The sequence below is a fragment of the Gorilla gorilla genome, chromosome 2, assembly GCF_029281585.2.
Source record: "Gorilla gorilla gorilla isolate KB3781 chromosome 2, NHGRI_mGorGor1-v2.1_pri, whole genome shotgun sequence".
NCBI classification, from domain to species: domain Eukaryota; kingdom Metazoa; phylum Chordata; class Mammalia; order Primates; family Hominidae; genus Gorilla; species Gorilla gorilla.
The window spans coordinates 154,513,818-154,531,881 of record NC_086017.1 but is presented as its reverse complement, the minus strand read 5'-3'; the positions used below and the strand labels follow the sequence as shown (position 1 = coordinate 154,531,881).

Sequence of the window (18,064 nt, the reverse complement as noted above, 5' to 3'; positions counted from 1 at the left end):
ACAACATTGGTGGTCTTTTTGTTACAGCAAAGGGCAAGAAGCATTTCTCTCTCCTTACAGGTAAGGAAACTGAGGATCAGCAAAGCTAGGACTAAAACCCAGGGCACAGGATTCCCCTATCCAGGTGCCCTTTCCTTACCCTGTGCTTTATAACTCTGGACCTTAAAGAGATGTAGTTCCCATCTAATTTCTGGTTTAGCCAAAAATGCCTGCATTTTCTTATGCCAGATTCTGTTTGGGGGAAGATAGAATTTCATTTTTATTCCTCCATTTATCTGTTTCCTTTGGGTTATCTTCTTGATTTCCCCTTTTATCTTTCTCATCATCCATTTGTTAATGCAAACAAACAAAACTATTTCTGCTTCTTTCCCACAACTGCCATCTGATTAAACTCTACATAAGGTCCCTTCTTTATTAAAGCCCTAAGTAATTGGTTGTGATGCTTGTGAAGATTACTGAGCCAATACATGGCCACATTCAATGATGAAATATAGCTAGGATGTTTCTTCTGAGAAAAATTTGACCTGTCATCTCATAGCCTCACAGATTGGTATATTTTGGAGTTGTAGCCACTGCTTCAGTGTATGTCTCCTACCGGGTCCAAGTTAAGATCGTTGAATTGTTAGATGCTTTTTATTTGAGGCTTAGATGGTGAGGAGAAAATAGAAAATTCTATTTCCTTTCATCTGCTTCTCTTTTTCTGTCTGAAAAATAGAGAAAAGTTAGACTTGTTCTCGAGCATATTATTTGATAAAGAAAATTGACAAGTCATCTGAAAAATTTTGTAGAGTTTGAACATAAAGTTCTTACTATTTCTTCTCTCATTTTCTATATAGTTAGTATTTTATTTCTTTCCCTTTTCATTTTAACCAAATTTTTGGTTTTTGTTTTTTTGAGACGGAGTTTCACTCTTGTTGCCCAGGCTGGAGTGCAGTGGCACTATGTCGGCTCACTGCAACCTCCGCCTCCCAGGTTCAAATGATTCTTGTGCCTCACCCTCCCGAGTAGCTGGGATTACAGGTGCCCACCGCCACACCCAGCTAGCTAATTTTTTGTATTTTGAGTAGAGATGGGGTTTCACCATGTTGGCCAAGCTGGTCACGAACTCCCGACCTCAAGTGATCCCCCCGCCTCAGCCTCCCAAAGTGCTGGGATTACAAGCATGAGCCACTGCACCCAGCCTAACCAAAGGTTTCATAAAAATAAGATAATATTAAAATAGAACAGAAAATACACATACTACAGAAAAAGAAACAAGACTTTAGAATGATTATTTTTAAGCTTATTTTCTGCAACATCAAGAATCAGTTTTCTCTAGCAGTTAGCTCAGCCTTTATTTCATTAAGAATAATGGGAAAATTTAAGGAGGTTTCCATTTGAGTAAAGTTTTGGTTTTCATCCTCTCCCTCCATTGTTTAATCATCTGGACTACAGTTCTTTTTATAGAATAATCTTCTTTTAGCCAAGTGAAAAGGCAAAAGTATTTTTTCCATAGGTTTTTTATGCTGAGACAGTTTCAACTGGCATATTGGGAGAAATCTATATTCAGGTAAGAATATATACATAAGGCTGGGTTTGTCTGTGCTTGGGCCCTCCCACAAAGTCTAGGGAAGAGGGAATTGTTAAAACTGGACCTAGGTCTCTTTTCCCTTTAGCTTAATTTAAAAAAAAAATCTTTGCATTCAGTAGCTTTAGAGGACATTTATTTTCCTCCTTCTATAGACAAGCTGTATTAGGGTGGCATATGAATAAATGAGATCCTTCTTTGACCTGATAGGGACTCCAGTTCACTAATGTCTGTCCTTTCTCCACCTTCCTACTTGTTCAGATTAGAATCCATTCTCCATTATTTCCATATCACCCTTGCAAACAGTCTGGATTGCATCATCTTTTTGTTATACCCATCTGGAAAAACCCTAAGCAGAGATGAAGCCAACATGTTGCTTTTGGGGACACTATATCTGCATAGATGAGCCCTGTTGGAGAGATTTACACACCTGCAGAGACTGGTTCCCTTATTTATTATTGATCAACAACTTCAGATAGACCCATACTACCCAACTATCCTGCTTTACCTCTCTCATCATTTTATCCTCAACTGCGCCCAGCCCGTTTGCTCTCCTTCTACTCATTCCTCAACCCACTTATCTGGTTTCCATCTCAACAACTTTACTAAAGCAGCTTGTTAGGTCAGCAATGACCACCATATTGCTAAACCAGATGGATATTTTTCAGTTCTCCTCTGATGTGTCTTTTTAGCAACATATATGATACTGTTGATTGCTTCCTCCTTGTAATACTCTTCCCCTTATCTCCCCTAACTCAATACTCTGAATTTCCCCCTACTTTTCTGGCCATTTTCAGGTTCATCTTTCTTTTCCATTAAATGCTGGAATTAATAAAGGTTCTATCCAAGGCCCCCTTCTTTTCTCTGTCTTCTATTGCTAGGTGATTCCACCTATATACTTGGATTACAATAACATGGAAACAAAAATGAATTTATACTCAAATTTATACCTCAGTCATATAGATGGAACTTATTTGATATTTCCTCTTGTATGACTCAAAGACACAGTCATTATATCCAAAACCAAACTCAGGAATTATCTTGCAAACCTAATCCATGTTCAGCATTTCCTTCATTCTGTTATGCAAGCAAAAAGCTCAAGATTTTTCCAGGGTCCTCCCTCATCCAGTTATTATGGAAATCATCTTTTACCAGTTTTACTGCTCTCAGAGTTTACATTCATGATAAATACTTCAGAATCTTACGATTGTTTATTATTATTTGGTTGAATGTTTTTAAAGAACTACATAACACTTTTTTTCCCTCCAACACACTAAAACAAGAAAGAATTATAAATGGGGAAATGATGTAAGTGTAAAATACTGCACAGGGTCAAGTCTTTTTTGAAAAAAACAATTACATGCCAGGAAACATTTTGTTTTTTAAAAGAAAAACCACATTAATGGTAGGCACCATTTCTGTTACCTCCTCAAGGTCAGAGTCACTAAACTACACACAGCTGAGACAGATAAAAGACTGCAAGCAACAGCAAAGAATTTCAAAAGGTCCAAATGGACTAATGCCTTACCTTCTTAGGGACATATATTTCTTACATTTGGTAGAGTTGTAAAAGAGTTTTAAAGTTAATTTTCTCATCATAAAATTTTGTAAATGGGCATCATCATATTGGATTTTTTAAGAGATCTGTAACTTGGCCTGTAAAAGAGGTGTCTCTTAATATATTAGAAAATATTATCTTTAGTTCAAAGCAGAGAGTAATACAGAGTCGGAATGAATATTTTGCCCTATTAGTCTTGACTGCTTATACACTAGCAAAGAGAAATATATTCCTCTGCAAAGCCTCCTGAGAATACAGATATAAATGCATCAGGATATTGAATTGTTTGAGAAAATAAGAGCTGGATTTTTGCAAATAAACTCTTGCACCCATATGAAAGCTCAGTAGTCATAGAAGCTTTCCCAAATAATATGCCTTCCTCTGCCAATACACAAAGTAACCTTTGTCAGTTAATAATAAGCTAATTGTTAACCTGAACAACAGATGACATCAGAGAAAATTGGCATAAATTATTCCAAAATGAACTGTAAGTGAATCTGTCCACTTAATGAATCTAATTTACATGATTCTTCTCCCTGCTGTTTCCTTTGTAAATAATCTTTTATTTAAATAATTGCCAGCCCAAAAGATAGAATCATAATTATTCTGGGAGTTACATGGATTTGATAGGTAAACCACTATTTCAGCCATAACTTGCAAGCTGGTTAGACCATTGATCACTATACCTGGGTGTTAGTTTAGATAGAATATTGCTGAGGTAGTCAGCTCAGTACATTGTTGAGGTCTCAAGAGCACAAAGACTCCTTGTTGGGAAACTCCTGAGACCTAGAACCACGTTTCCAAGGCAGCAGTACTAGGTAAATATTCTAGGTGTATATTCTCTGTCATTTTTAATGTATGAATAGCAGACTAAAAGTGCTGCTTTTTATACCTAACCAGGAATCATCTTTGACACGATCTGAAGAATCAATGGTAGACTCACCATCTTCAGAGTCCTTCAGCTTCTACTAGACCATTTAATTCATTTTGAGGGGACAAAATAGGGACTCCTGCAGTTTTCTCTCTGTACTATTTTCTTGCTGAATCCAAGACCACATTAGGAAACCATGCCATTGATTTTTTCGACTACTGCTTGTGGCAGTTCTTGCCTAGCTGTTGAAAATTACTTTTTTTCCCCTCTTTACATCTTGGTAGAACATCTTATTCTGAAAATTGACTATCTCTCATCCTCCATTCCCACGCTTTGCCTAGAAAAAGAAAAGATGTTTAAAAGAATGCCCTCCTGTTCTTGCCACTACAAAAAAATCAAAACATTTCCTGTCATACACTCACACACAATTAGTCTCCTTAACAACAAAGAGGAAAAGAAGTGGGAAAAAAATATCCATGACCTCTATTGGTATTAAGTCTATAGGATACACTCAGCAGAGTCAAACCATCTAGCACAATCAAAACCATTATCTCCTCCTCTGGGTGTCTAAACTGCCCATATCGGTCATTTCAGTGAATAAAGAAATAAACACTAGAAAATAGGATAGTTGTAGATTTGAGAAACAGTAAAAGTGTGGTGCTATGTATAGCAATGATATCACTTGTATTATTACAGTCATTTTTATATTACTAGCATTTGGGGATTATATCATCTAGCATTTGAGGTTGTTTTGACAATTTGTTCACATATAGATAAGAAAGAAGGAATGATCTTTTCAAAGAGAGATGCATGGTTAAAAGCGTGGCGCGTGTATATTTGCATGCACATGCACCTGCACCTGAGGTTGAACATGCACCAGGTACACCATACCCCACCTGAGTGATTAAATGGATCACTCAATAGGAATTTTTCAGGTCATTTTCAGTTTTCTCAGTCTTTTGAAATAAGGTGATATTTTATGGTGCCCACAGGGGTTTGTGTCTACAAGCATTGCCTGATTTTAAAACCTTAAGTTAATCTTGACAAATCTGGCTATTGGAAGCTGTTTGGCCTTGAAGCTTATTTTATTTGTGAGTCCTGCTCTAGTTGCTACATAGATGGTGGCATTGGGTGGGGTGTTTAAAATCTAAGATAGTCCAATAATAAACTGAAATACATCAGCAATAAGGTTTATAAGTGACCTCATGAGGAATCATCTAGCTTCTTAGATCAGGGTTTGCTGGTCATAAGGGTGGATCACTTGAGGTCAGCAGTTCAAGACCAGCCTGGCCAATATGGCAAAACCCTGTCTCTACTAAAAATACAAAAATTAGCTGGGTATGGTAGCACATGCCTTGCAATCCTAGCTACTTAGGAGGCTGAGGTAGGAGAATCACTTGAATCCAGGAAGCAGAGGTTGTAGTGAGCCAAGATGGTGCCACTGCACTCCAGCCTGGGTGACAAGAGTTAGACACTGTCTCAAAAAAAATAAGAAGCTCTAATGTTTGTTTCATTGAGATATCCCTTCCTAAGGGACCAAACAAGCAGCTTCAATGATGGTCAGTAAAGTATGAACCTTATAACCATAGTTTCCACGTTTCCACCTTTGCCTCCTACGGAGTGGCAGCAGAGCTGGGTCCTGACTGTGATGCGATATTCCCATAACACAGCTCCACATCCAGAGGTAGGTTCACCCAGAATCAATGAAACTCAGCTTTCAGGGCTCTTCATCTGCATGGGTCCTTTGTAAGGGACCAGTGTTGATATTCAAAAGTGTGCATTCTTTTTATTAAGAATAGCCTCCAAAATTAGGTAACCTTCAGGCTTCATGAAATCTGGATCTATCCCCGTCCATGTGAGTAAACACTACAGGGAAAATATGATAAATTAACGGTCCTATCATATTAAGTATTACAATAAATTATATGATTGTAAAAAATTTCAATCCCTAGCACCTATATAACACTGTGTTCTGTATTTGCATATTGGAGTCATTTTGGTAAACAAAATTTTAATTTATTTGAACAGGGTTCAGGAAATCCTCAGGAAGTTTAATTTGCAGTTTGGTGTCTGAAGCTAATGTTATTCCTCTCCACATTTCTCCTCAAACATTTGGTACAGCTTTTCCTACCATGGCAAGCAACTTGTCCCATTCTGAAAAGTGTGTTAAATGATTATTGCAGGGTGTTCTCCAACACGTTTCATCCCTTGGTCTAAATTTACATTGTACGACTATGACCTGGGATGACTCTCTTGCCCCCTCTTGTAACTCAATACGGTTATGAAGGGATGATTATTTTTATAAAATCCTACTCTGGAGTTCCCAAATTGACAGGCATTGGAGGCTCCCAAACCGACCCCATCTCAGGTATATATTCTCAAGACCAAAATTTATGAAAGCTAAGCCCCCTTAAGCCCCCACTACTCCAAAGGAACTGCAAAAGCAGCACATGAACAGTGAAAAAGATCCTAAAGAAATTCACCTCCCGATCACACCAAATTAATGCTATCCTGAGATACATCCAGCGAAAGGAATTTATCATATTCCATATAAGTGCCAAAAGACATTTGGACAGACTTTCAGCCTAAAGGATAGTGAGAGGGATAGTCTTAAAAATTTTAAGGATTTCTTTAGAACTTTCTTAGAATTAAGTGTCCTATTCAGCTTAATTATTCTGCTACCAGCAAAAGTGATAAAGTTCAGGTGATCCTAAATGCAGAAAATATGTGGAAGTGAATAAAGCCTTCTGCACTAATGACTAGCAAATTTCAATAAATTTCCAATCTCTCTTTTTCACATTTCTTGTACCAACTCATTTATATTGTCATTCTAGAAAGAGCACATAAAAGGGTGTCTGGAGATAGATTTCTGGATGTTAAGAGAATCTTTACTGAGTGGAGATAAGACCTGACCAGGAGACCTTTTATGAGTATATTCAGAAATGTAAACTGATGAATATGGTAAGGGCAAAAACTCAATATGATTGCATCTAAGATAGGATAAGGAGTTAATGCCCCTTTCCAAGAGAAATCTTGAAGACGGTACAAAAGTGAGCCCCAGGAAAGATCTGAACTGAAACCTCTCTAAGAGTCTCTTCAAAGCCTCCACTAGCTATAGAGTGGTTGCAATGGAGAATCATCTTGTTTTCCATTAAGAAATTCCAACTACTCATTAGTACCTGTTTTATTTTTCCCACTATAGCCTCCAGGCCTACCACTGTGCCTGGCACAAAGCAGGTGCTCTAATAAATGTCTAGTTAATGTCGAATCAGCAGGTAATCAAAATAGTCCTTCAGTTAAATGATAGTAAAATCCCAAATGTATTCCTGTGAGAGACTTGCCTTATTTCAGGTTGGTGTTGAGCATTGTCTTTTGACCTCTACCTACTGTTTTATTTATTTATTTATTTGCTTTTCCTTTAACTTCTGTGGTCTGGTGAGATTGTGCACAGAATCTGGAACCTAAGACTGTATTAGGCCAGTCAGGCATGAAATTATAGTTTGTTGGCTGACAACAAAGCACAGGGTGCTCAGGAGATGAAGCGTGGTATAATAGTACTGAGGGCTTCTAACATCAGTTTAATCAACCGTGATTCCAAGTCACTTATTATTGTGTTTACAATGTCACGATGCAAAAAGTTCTCATGTTGTGTTCTCAGTGCTTTTGAGATTTCTCCTATGCATTAGTCTTTGACTTGGTTGCTTTTTTTATGTCAGTTAATACCTTTTGGAAGCCATAATTGTACATAGCACACCCCATCATTCAGGCAGCAGCATCCTTTTACAGAAGCAGTTGTCACTCCCAGAGTTGTATTAATAATTATTTTGAAAAACAGTGAATTGAGCAACAGTTGTTAACATGAACCTAATGATCAGAACTGAATACAACCAAGCTCAGCTTTGGAACAGGAAAAGAAACTATCAGAGTAGACGTGATTATTGAGTATTCCAGAGTATAGCTCTCAACAGTCTGCTCTTTTAGTCATAAACTATTGTTCACCAGCTACTGCAACATTTTTAAATGATGTGGCAATACAATGTGACGGGAAGCCTTAAGAACATCAGGGAAAAGAATCTGAAGAGTAATTTATTTATGTTAAGGAACAACATAGTATGCCAGTGTAGAAGGGGGGAATGTAACATAAAGAAGATAGCAGGGAAAAGGAATGCTATCTACTGCATAAGAAATGAGCAGCCTGGGATTCAAGCAGAGAAAATCCTCAACCAAGGCTTGAGCTGGGTAGGTAAGCAAGAGAGCCGGAAGCTGCATTTCTTCCCTCCAGCCACTCACCTCATATGCAGCTGTGCAAATTGCAATTAATTATGAAAGAAAAAGATGACAGACAATACATACTAGTAGGGAGGGAGGCTCAGGGGCCCTGTCCAAGGGGCCACGCGATGAACCTCCACACCAGGAGGAAGCTCTAATGAGAATATTGTGAGATAGAGCAAAGCAGAATTCCAGGAGACTCACAAATAATTATTGATGTTGATTGCCACCATTGGTGGCAGGTGGTGGCACAGAGAAACCAAAATTCCATCCCTCAAGCTGTCAACTGACACAGTGCCTTGTGTAGGAGACAGCAATAAGATTTAAATTATGGCATCTGAAAGGTCCCAGCTTTCTCAACCACTCCTTTGCTGTAATTTACTAATAAATAAGCCAGGAATGCTTATCAGAGAACAGAAGTGAAGAATTTTTCAGTTCACATAACATTCTTTTATGTAATAAGTTAAAGGTGGTGTGATGTTGAGGAACATGGATTCAAAACACATGGGTTCAAACCCCCAGCTCTTTCACTTAAAAACTGAGTGACTTGGGCAAGTAACCTTTTCGTATCTCTGTTTTCTAATATTTAAAATGGGAGAACGTGTCAGGCACCATTCTCACATTCATAACTCTGGTAATACTTTTGAAGCCTGGATATGTAATCCCCAGGCTGCTTTAAGTTGTTTTTAACATAAAGATGATTGATTTGCCCTGGACCATTCTGATTCTTTTCCTCTACCCAGTGGTTGCTGTGAGTGAAAACAAGCACCTGTAAGGCCATTGGGGTGCAGTCAGGTATAGCATTATTTTTAAAGAATGCCTTTTAAGTATATGTATTTATGTCCCAAGATCTGTACATACAATTTTGGTTGGGAATAATTTAATCTGAAATAAATGATTAAACCGAGCTGTCTAGCTCTCTCGCTTACTGCTTTTCTCCCTCCCTCTTTCTCTCCATGGGTTTCATGAAGGTGTTTGTTAAACATAACACTGCTCTGTCTGCTTGTCAGGATTTTCAGTCTGACATAGAGAAATACCAAGACCAAATAAGGCCAAAAATATTTACAATGTCCTTCTCTTTGTCACATTCCTTGTGCAAGCTGAAATATTACAGAAAACACAGTTTATTTTTACTTATAATGAATCCTCTTAAAATGTATTTAGGCACAACTGGGTTGATGGCCATAACACTTTGACATTGCAATCACAATGAGAGCTCTTTTGTTTCTTGAAACTCCCTGAGACCACTATGATAACAGAGCCAGTTTTTCAGCCTGGTACAAGAAGTACACATTCTGTATCTCTCCAAAGATATGTGAGTATATGTTTTAATAGGGCTTTTAATTTAAAGAGACATGCATGTTCATCTCTTATACACAAAAGTCACTTAATTAGCATTCAGGGATCCCTCCTTTCTTCTTTTACCTTTTTCCTCAAGGACAGAATAGCTAAAAGCATGTTACTCTCCACTGTGGGACCATGACTGGTGCCACTCCAGCTCTGACAAGAAGAACCCAGGCAGATGCTCCTCCACCAACAAAGGACACAAGTCTAGGAAGAAAAGGATCTGGACACAAGGCCAAAGTCACCATAGGCTACAGATTCCCCTTCCCTGTCTTTAGTTCCCCCAAGAACCTGCACCAAGGTTTGCCAAGCTGCTTCTAAAGTGGTGGTTTCCAAGTGTGGAAGCAGTTCAGAATCCCCTGGGGCACTTGTTCAGAGTTCACTTCATTGGCACTAAAGATTGGGATTCCGGCAGCCTGGGGTTAGGGCCAAGGGAGCCATATGGTTCTCCAGCGTCCCAGGGGATTCTGCTACAGCAGGTCATCAGGAAAGCTCTGGGAAAGTCCACAGTCCTGTGAAGGAGCTGCTGTGCCAGATTCAAGTAGAGGCTGACTGCATCAGGGGACGTGTGAATGATCAGATCCAGTCAAGGAACAAGCAAGAGGAGTGAAGGAGTTATCCTTAACTCTTTGGAAGTAGGCAGTTTCATCACTGATTTCAGCTGATGTTTCCTATCAGGTGACATACGGGTAGAGTACACATGACAAAATACAATTTAGAGAAGGCTATAAATGCCTCGGAAAATCCACAGTGGCCAGTTCTGAATGAGGGTGGGGGGTGGAAGGAGGGAAGCTTCTGATCTCTCTGAGGCTGAAAATTCAATTCAAGGGAGAGAAAAGCCAGTTATATCCTTGGTATTGAGCAAGCAATTTAATAGCTCTTTGCTCATGGTAGGGACTCAAGTATTTGTTAATAAAATTATAATATTCTCTCCCATACTATCCATAAATAGTTTCCTTTAAAATATATAGATTAGCTATAGTTTAGTCATCCAATTTGGAATCATTTGGAGTTTTACAAATAAAAGGAACTGTGTAGCAAACCATGGTCCCTGCCATAACAATGTGCTCCTTGTGTCAATTTTCCAGATAACTGAAGCTAATACTTTAAGATTTTCTGTATTTTAAAAAATTTTTTTAAATATTAACGTTGTAAAAAGCACATAAAAATTACCACCTTCGCATTTTTAAGTATACAGTTCAATAGTGTCAATTATATTCACATTGTTGTAAAACCGATCTCTAGAACTTTTTTATCCTGTAAAACTGAAACTCTATACCCATTGAACAATTCCCCATTTCCCCCTACCCTAACCCCTGGCAACCACCATCCTGCTTTCTGTTTCAGTTAATTCGACTACTTTAAATAGCTCATATAAGTGGTTATTATGCAGTATTTGTCTTTTTGAGACTGGCTGATTTCATTTAGAATAATGTCCTTAAGCTTCATCTATGTTGTAGCATGTGACAGGATTTCTGTCCTTTTTAAAGCTGAAGAATATCCTATTGTATGTGTTATACATACCACATTTTCTTTATCCATTTACTCATTGATGAGCATATGGGCTTCTTCCACTTCTTGGCTATTGTGAATAATGCTGCAGTGAACACCGGTGTGCAGATATCTTTTGGAGCTCCTGCTTTCAATTCTTTTGGATATATACCCAGAAGTGGGATTGCTAAATCATATGGTAGTTCTATTTTTAATTTTTTGAGGAACATACGTACTGTTTTCCATAGCAGCTGCACCATTTTACATTCTCACCAACAGTGCACAAAGATTCCAATTTCTCCATGTCCTCATCAACACTTATTTTCTGTTTTTATGATAGTAGCCATCCTAATGGACATGAGGTGATATCTCATTATGTAGTCTCCTAGTGATTAGAGATATTGAGCATCTTTTCATATGCTTGTTAACTTGCATATCTTTGAAGAAATGTCCGTTCAAGCCCTTTGCCCATTTTTCAATAAGGTTATTTTGTTATTGTTGAATTGTAGAAGTTTTAACATAGTCTGAATATTACTCCATTATCAGTGGTTTGCAAATATTTTCTTCCATTCCATTGGTTGCCTTTTTTGTTGTCTGTTTCATTTGATGTGCAGAAGTTTTTAAATTTATGTAGAAGATGTAGTACCATTTGTCTATTTTTGCATTTATTGTCTGTGATTTTGGTGCTATATCCAAGAAATCATTTGAGTCCAATATCATAAAGGCTTTTCTCTATGTTTTCTTCCAAAAGCTTTATAGTTTTAGATCTTATACTTAGGTCCTTGATTCATTTTGAGTTGATTTTTCTATATGGCATAAGATAAAGGTCCAAATTAGTTCTTTTGCATATGGATATTCAGTTTTCCAACACCATTTGTTGAAGAGACTATCCTTTCCCCATTGTGTGATCCTGACTCATCAAAGATCATTTGCTCATACAAGAGCTTATTTCTAGGTGCTCTATTTTGTTCCATGGGTCTAAATGTCTGTTTTTATGCCAGTACCACACAGTTTTGAATACTATAGCCTTGTAATATGTTTTGAAATCAAGAATTATGAAACCTTTAGCTTTGTTCTTCTTTTTCAAGAATGTTTTGATATTCAGGTTTCCTTGAGATTCACATGAATTTTAGAATCTTTTTCTATTTCTGTAAAAAATGCCATTGGGATTTTGACCAGAATGTTATTGAGTCTACACATCATTTTGGGCAGTATAAACATTTTAACAATATTAAGTCTTCTGAGCTATAAACATGGAATGTCTATTTATTTCTTTCATCAGTGTTTTGTACTTTTCAATGTACAAGTCTCCTCCTTGGTTATGTTTATTTCTAAGTATTTTATTCTTTATGATGCTATTGTAAATGGGATTGTTTTCTTAATTTCCTTTTAAGAGTGTTCATTGTTAGTGTATAGAAACACAGCTGATTTTTTGTGTTGATCTTGAATCCTGCAGCTTTTCTGAATTCATTTATTGGCTCTAACAGATTTTTTGTGGAATCCTTAGGGTTTTCTATATATAAGATTATGTCATCTGTGAACAGAGATCATTGTACTTCTTCCTTTCCAATATGGGTGCTATTTTTTTTTCATGCCTATTATCTCTGGCTAGGACTTCCAGTACTATGTTGAATAGCAGTGGCAAAATGAGCATCTTGCCTTGTTTCTTAAAATTTGTTACTTTAAACATGATTTTATTTGGAAAGTTTTCTGAAATGCATTACATAGTCTTCTCATTAGGCATATCTTGGCATATCTTTATGAGTTGGGGCTATCATTATGAATTAGCTAATATATATAGTTGTAATGCTCTGTTTTCCTCAGCAGTTTTTGGCTTCTACAACAAAAAATGACTCAGGTCACTTTATAATCAGAATATTATTACTGAGCCTTTATTGTCTTCCAGAAACTGATACATACCTTACATGCATGATTTCATTTAATACACACAATAACATCATGAGGTAAGGGTTGCTACTAAGCCCGTTTTACAGAAGAGAACACTGAGGCTCAAAATCACAAAGCAAGTAAGGGTCCAAATTGGGTCATGGACCAAAATCCATCAGACTTCAGAGTCCACACTCCTATTCATTATGAGATAGTCCCTCCAGTGCAGTGGGTGACTAAGTCTTAACTCACATCTTCCCTTGTGGTATCTATCACTTTTCAGCATGTCCGCTTCCAACAGCCATCTGCTAATATATGCTCTTTCTTGAAATCTAATGACCAGGATTGTAAAATCAGAGACCTTATCTTTAAAACCCATTTTAATTCCACTGGCCATGACTGAGCACCTATAGGCGGATCCAGACATCTCCTAAGAGACAAGTTCATGGGCTTTATAACAACTCTTTTCAGCTATGTTCATGCCAGTTTTTCCAGACATGTACTGGATCAGAATTGGATTTTGGATTTTCAAATTATTAAAAACAACAAGAAGTCCAATTGATTGGCATATACAAATGTTTTACCCAGAGATTTCTTATGTCTAGTGCAGTGCTCTTTGTACCAATTGTAGCAGATTATTTTTTCAAATACAAAATTAATAAAAGCAAAACTATTCTGTCGAAGTTGGGATGGAAATTGTAGAGCTGAGTGCAACTTCACCTTCACTTCCCCATGACATCCACTGAAGTTTTCCTCATCCACTAAGAAATCCTGGGGCTCCACAAAAAACAGCTGGAAAGACAAGGTTCTAGAGTCTCCTTCCAATGATAAGTAAAAAAGAAGAAGCTAACATAATGCATAAGATTTTGCCAAAAGAGTAAGCCATAATAAATACAGTAAATAAAGCATCTCTTACTTTGTTTCATTTCTAGGAATTAATACAATCTGGTAGTTGAAAGCACTGGATTCAAAATTAGGAATTCTTCACTCTTGTGCATTCTGTTCTTGGCATTCTTTGTTGCTAGGCAAGCCATGCGGCTCACCTGGTTGCAGTAGCATGCCCCTCCTAAAGCCAAACCTTCGTGGTCTATCCCCCAGGTCAGGAAGCAGCCTGCTGGCTTATAAATGAGACCCACATTGTTGAATTAAATGCATAGCATGGGTGCTAGCTATGAGAGCTGCCTTGGTTGTATAGAGAGACTCTAGAATAGAAGTTTCAGACAAAGTAAGAACCTAGTGTTTACTGTGAATACTATTGCTAGTACTAGTTTTCTGCTTACTAGTTCTGAAACAATCCAAATAATTAGGCAGCCATGGAGCATTATTTGCCTGCTAAATAACAATTAGGGAAAGAAATCCAATTTGTATGGATGTTTTTAAAAGGATATTTAAAGTGAGCCAACATGTCTCTGATTTGGGCGGGGGGTGGGAGGTGGTGGTTCTTGGTACTGTTTGTTCACAGAAATCACAAGCGTGAAAGTACACTTAGGCAGGACAATTGTGCAATGTGCATACAGTGAGGATTTGAGCCAATCAGAACATGAAATGCACAGTTCCTGATGGGTAAGGATGACCTTGTTTTGAACCAGAGAGAAACCTTCACATTCTCATCAGTTTTCCCCTTAAAAAACTACAGTAGATGTATTGGCAGTTGTAGTTGGCATCAATTACCTTATGACATTAAGCAAGTTACTTAAAGTCTCTGACACTTTGTTACCTTATCTGTAAATTGGGGATAAAAAATACATATGCAGATGATTGATATGGTGAATTAAATATCTATAGATAAGTCAGCAGCAATATAGATGACAATCAAGAAAGCAGCCATTACAAGTAGTACTATATGAGTAAAGGCCCAATGGAAGCAAATCATTTCCCATCTTCCTGAAGTCATCCACTCGCCTCTCCAAGTATACATTAAAAGAGATAAAACCTCTTCTAATAAATAAATGTTTTCATGATCAGATTTACAGACAAGTGGATCTCAACCCTTGGGCACAAATGAACCACTTGGCTTTTGTTTTGTTTTAAATTCTGGATTAATTCATCCAGGGCGGAACCTAGGTATTGACATTTGTAACAAGCATCTCAAATGTATTAGTGGGCCATCAGGTTGAGAACCAATGACTTGAACTATTAAACAGTTTCCTATTGGTTTTCCTGATTCAAGATTCTCCCCACTCTAATTCATTCTCCAGTGCACCAGTTCAAATGGTCTTCCCAATAATCAAATCAGGATAGAGATTGACAGCACACACTTGTCATTTCCCTATTTAAAAATCTTTGCTTCCTTTGCCTGTAACCAAGATAGTGAATATACTTCTTCTTTGTACCAATTCCAATAAGTTGGTTGAGGTTTTTTAGAACCCTACATAGAGAAAGATTCCAAGGGTCGGCCTGGGCTCAGCAGGAAAGAATACCATTCATGCCAGATTAGGGATATCTGCCATGAGGATAGACAGAAGGGAGCTCTGGAATTTTCCATTCCCAATGTTCAGAATAATGCCAAACTCTAACATGACATGAAAGATCCTGCATAAGTTATTTCTCTAGTTGCATTTCCTCCCTATGAGCCAAAAGCTATATCCACAATCTATTTCTTATTTTCTTATTTTTCCTCCCAAGCATGAAACCTTAACTCCATGACTTTGCTCATGCTGTTCTCATTGTCTGGAATGACCTTGTCCTTCTTTCCTCTCAATAATTTCCTAATCCTACTTCAAGATTCATGTTGAATGTCACATTTTCTGTGAGGATTCCTGACTGTCCCAAATATAATTTCTCTCTCTCTCCACCTCTAAGCTGCATAGCATTTTTTTCCTACAACTGATTTTGTCACACCATATGGTAATTTACTCTATGTTTATGTGCTCAACTCCCCTAATATACAATGCACATCATTGATGCTCAGTAAATGTTGGTTAAATGAATGAATGAATAAATGAATGGACTCCTTGGTGGCAGATACTATCGCTTACTCATCTTTGTTTCCCGGTGCCCAGCGAGTAACCAACGCATAGTAGGAGTTCAGGAGGAGCCTACTGAGTAACTGAATAGTGTCTACAGGCACTGCTGCCACCCATATGGCACAGTAATCTGGGCTCATTCTGAGTCACAAATCACAATCTGTCAGAAAACTTCCATCTGGAGAGACCGCTCCCCACAGCAGCTTTTCCTTTCAGTCTTTAGGCCTGTTTTGTTCCCTATTCAACAGGAAATAATTGAATGCTAGCACTGACTCAAAAATAACTCGGGAAGCTATAAAAATTGTAAAAGGTCTATTAGTAATATTACACAGGATACTTTAAGGCAGCCCTGCAGAGTAGCATGCTTCTAGCTCCCAGAGTTTCTTTATGCATTAATATTGCACATGTTCTCCTTACCCATGTGGGCAAGGCAGCCCACCAGCCCCTCATAACCCTCTCATGTGTACTTCAGCTTTATTGACTGCTCTGTGTGGAAAAACTGATCAGCTGCTATATGTGGAGTAAATGAAAAATGCTCAGGGAATGCTCAGGATTGTCTCTAATCAGTTAATGTTATACAGAAGAAATAGTTCATCCATCCTCTCTTACCCCATCCCACTTGAATAAAAAATGCTGTACTCTATTAACTAAAGGTAAGAGTCTGCCCACAAAGACTTTCTTTATATGCATGATAATGCTGAGATTCACAAAGAGTTAAGATTTCTCAATTCCTTGTGATTTACTCATTTAAATCAGCATCACTACAGAGCAGAAACTATTTTGGCTCTATGCATAAATGGAATATCTAATATAGAATTACATTATAATGAAATATGCATTAATGCAAGCCTCATAAAGTGCTTTTCATGTTCTGCGGGCATCCAAAAGTTTAAAATTCATATAATCTTATTTTAGTTGCTTCTCAAATGATGATGTATCAGGTTAATATGCTTAATTAAAAGTCACATTTGAAACATTCAAAGGGATAATTAATTCACTATTGACATTTGTTATAACACAGTTAAGCACTGTGGAAACAAGACAATGGGATATGTCACTTCTGTTAGGAACAGAAGGAGGACATTTTATGATTTTCAGGAAACAGTATGTGTTTGACACCCAGGAAAATTCAGCTAACCATGCCTTAGAATATTTGCCATTAATAATAAATTTTTGGTTAAAGAGACACTCTCAAAATAACATCCAAACCACTTAGCTGTCTACATTTAAATGAAGATTAATGAGAAACATATTTCAAAGCACCATTTATTCCACAATTCAGATCGGATTAGTTAACTGCTGGGAACATTTCCTTAGAAAGGGACCATGACTGTCCCTTTCAGATTCTGGGCTAGCTGTCCCCAGTGTTGAATGTGAGATTTGATGCTGGGCAAGTCCATTGTCTACCTCTTGGCGCTGAACTTAAAATAAAACTGCTAAGCTCATTCCATTCAGAAATGCCTTGGCTTCCAATATATAAAGATTTATCCTTCTACTCTCCTGCCCTAAAGTCCATGTTTGCTTTAAGATGATCTCCTCTTCACTGCTCCTGCCGATTGCTCTGGCCGGCGGTGATCGGGTCACACAGCTTTCCTCACCTCACCATTGGTCTCCTCCGCCAGGAGTCTAAGCCAGGCATGGGGGAGGTCACAGCCAGGCCAAATTCCACTTTCCATGAATAGCGCCGCCAGCATTTTCTTTTTTTCCCAGTAGTTTGAAGATTCTCAGGATTTCTTCCTAATTACCCTCCCTCCTGTATCATGGAGAAAAAAATACAAGTCAGCAGCAAGGCGCAGTGCCAGAACCTGTAGGGAGGAAAGGTGCGGAACAAAAGCTGGGAGGAAAGTGAGCGCTGACGGCTGGGCAGGAGCGGGGCTGCTGTGCACCAGGGCACGAGGCTCACGTGGCCTGGGGGCTTGGGCTCCCAGGTCCTGCCGCTGGGATGCCCAAGCCCCGGAAGAGGAGAGGAACAGCAGCCTCGAAAAGGAGGAACTGCTGAGCAGCTAGGGAGTTGAATGGAACAGAAGTGAAGCTCCCTCTGCCAGAGAGGCGAGCACGTCTCCATCAGCCCCAGGGACGATGGGCGGACTGCAGCTGCCCATGAGGAGCAG

At 38.2% G+C, this 18,064-nt stretch overlaps 1 protein-coding gene and 1 long non-coding RNA gene across 3 annotated transcripts in view; one reads left to right on the top strand and one right to left on the bottom strand.

Moving 5' to 3' along the window:
* Positions 1-18,064, top strand: part of SLC9A9 (solute carrier family 9 member A9) — a 581,917-nt gene that overhangs the window by 499,557 nt on the left and 64,296 nt on the right. The gene's annotated exons all lie outside the window — the stretch shown is intronic.
* Positions 619-5,432, bottom strand: LOC109026397 (uncharacterized). The gene is made up of 4 exons (XR_002005421.1): positions 5,394-5,432; positions 4,069-4,333; positions 3,096-3,223; positions 619-704 (listed from the first exon to the last, which is right to left on the bottom strand). It is a non-coding gene; the product is annotated as an uncharacterized lncRNA (long non-coding RNA).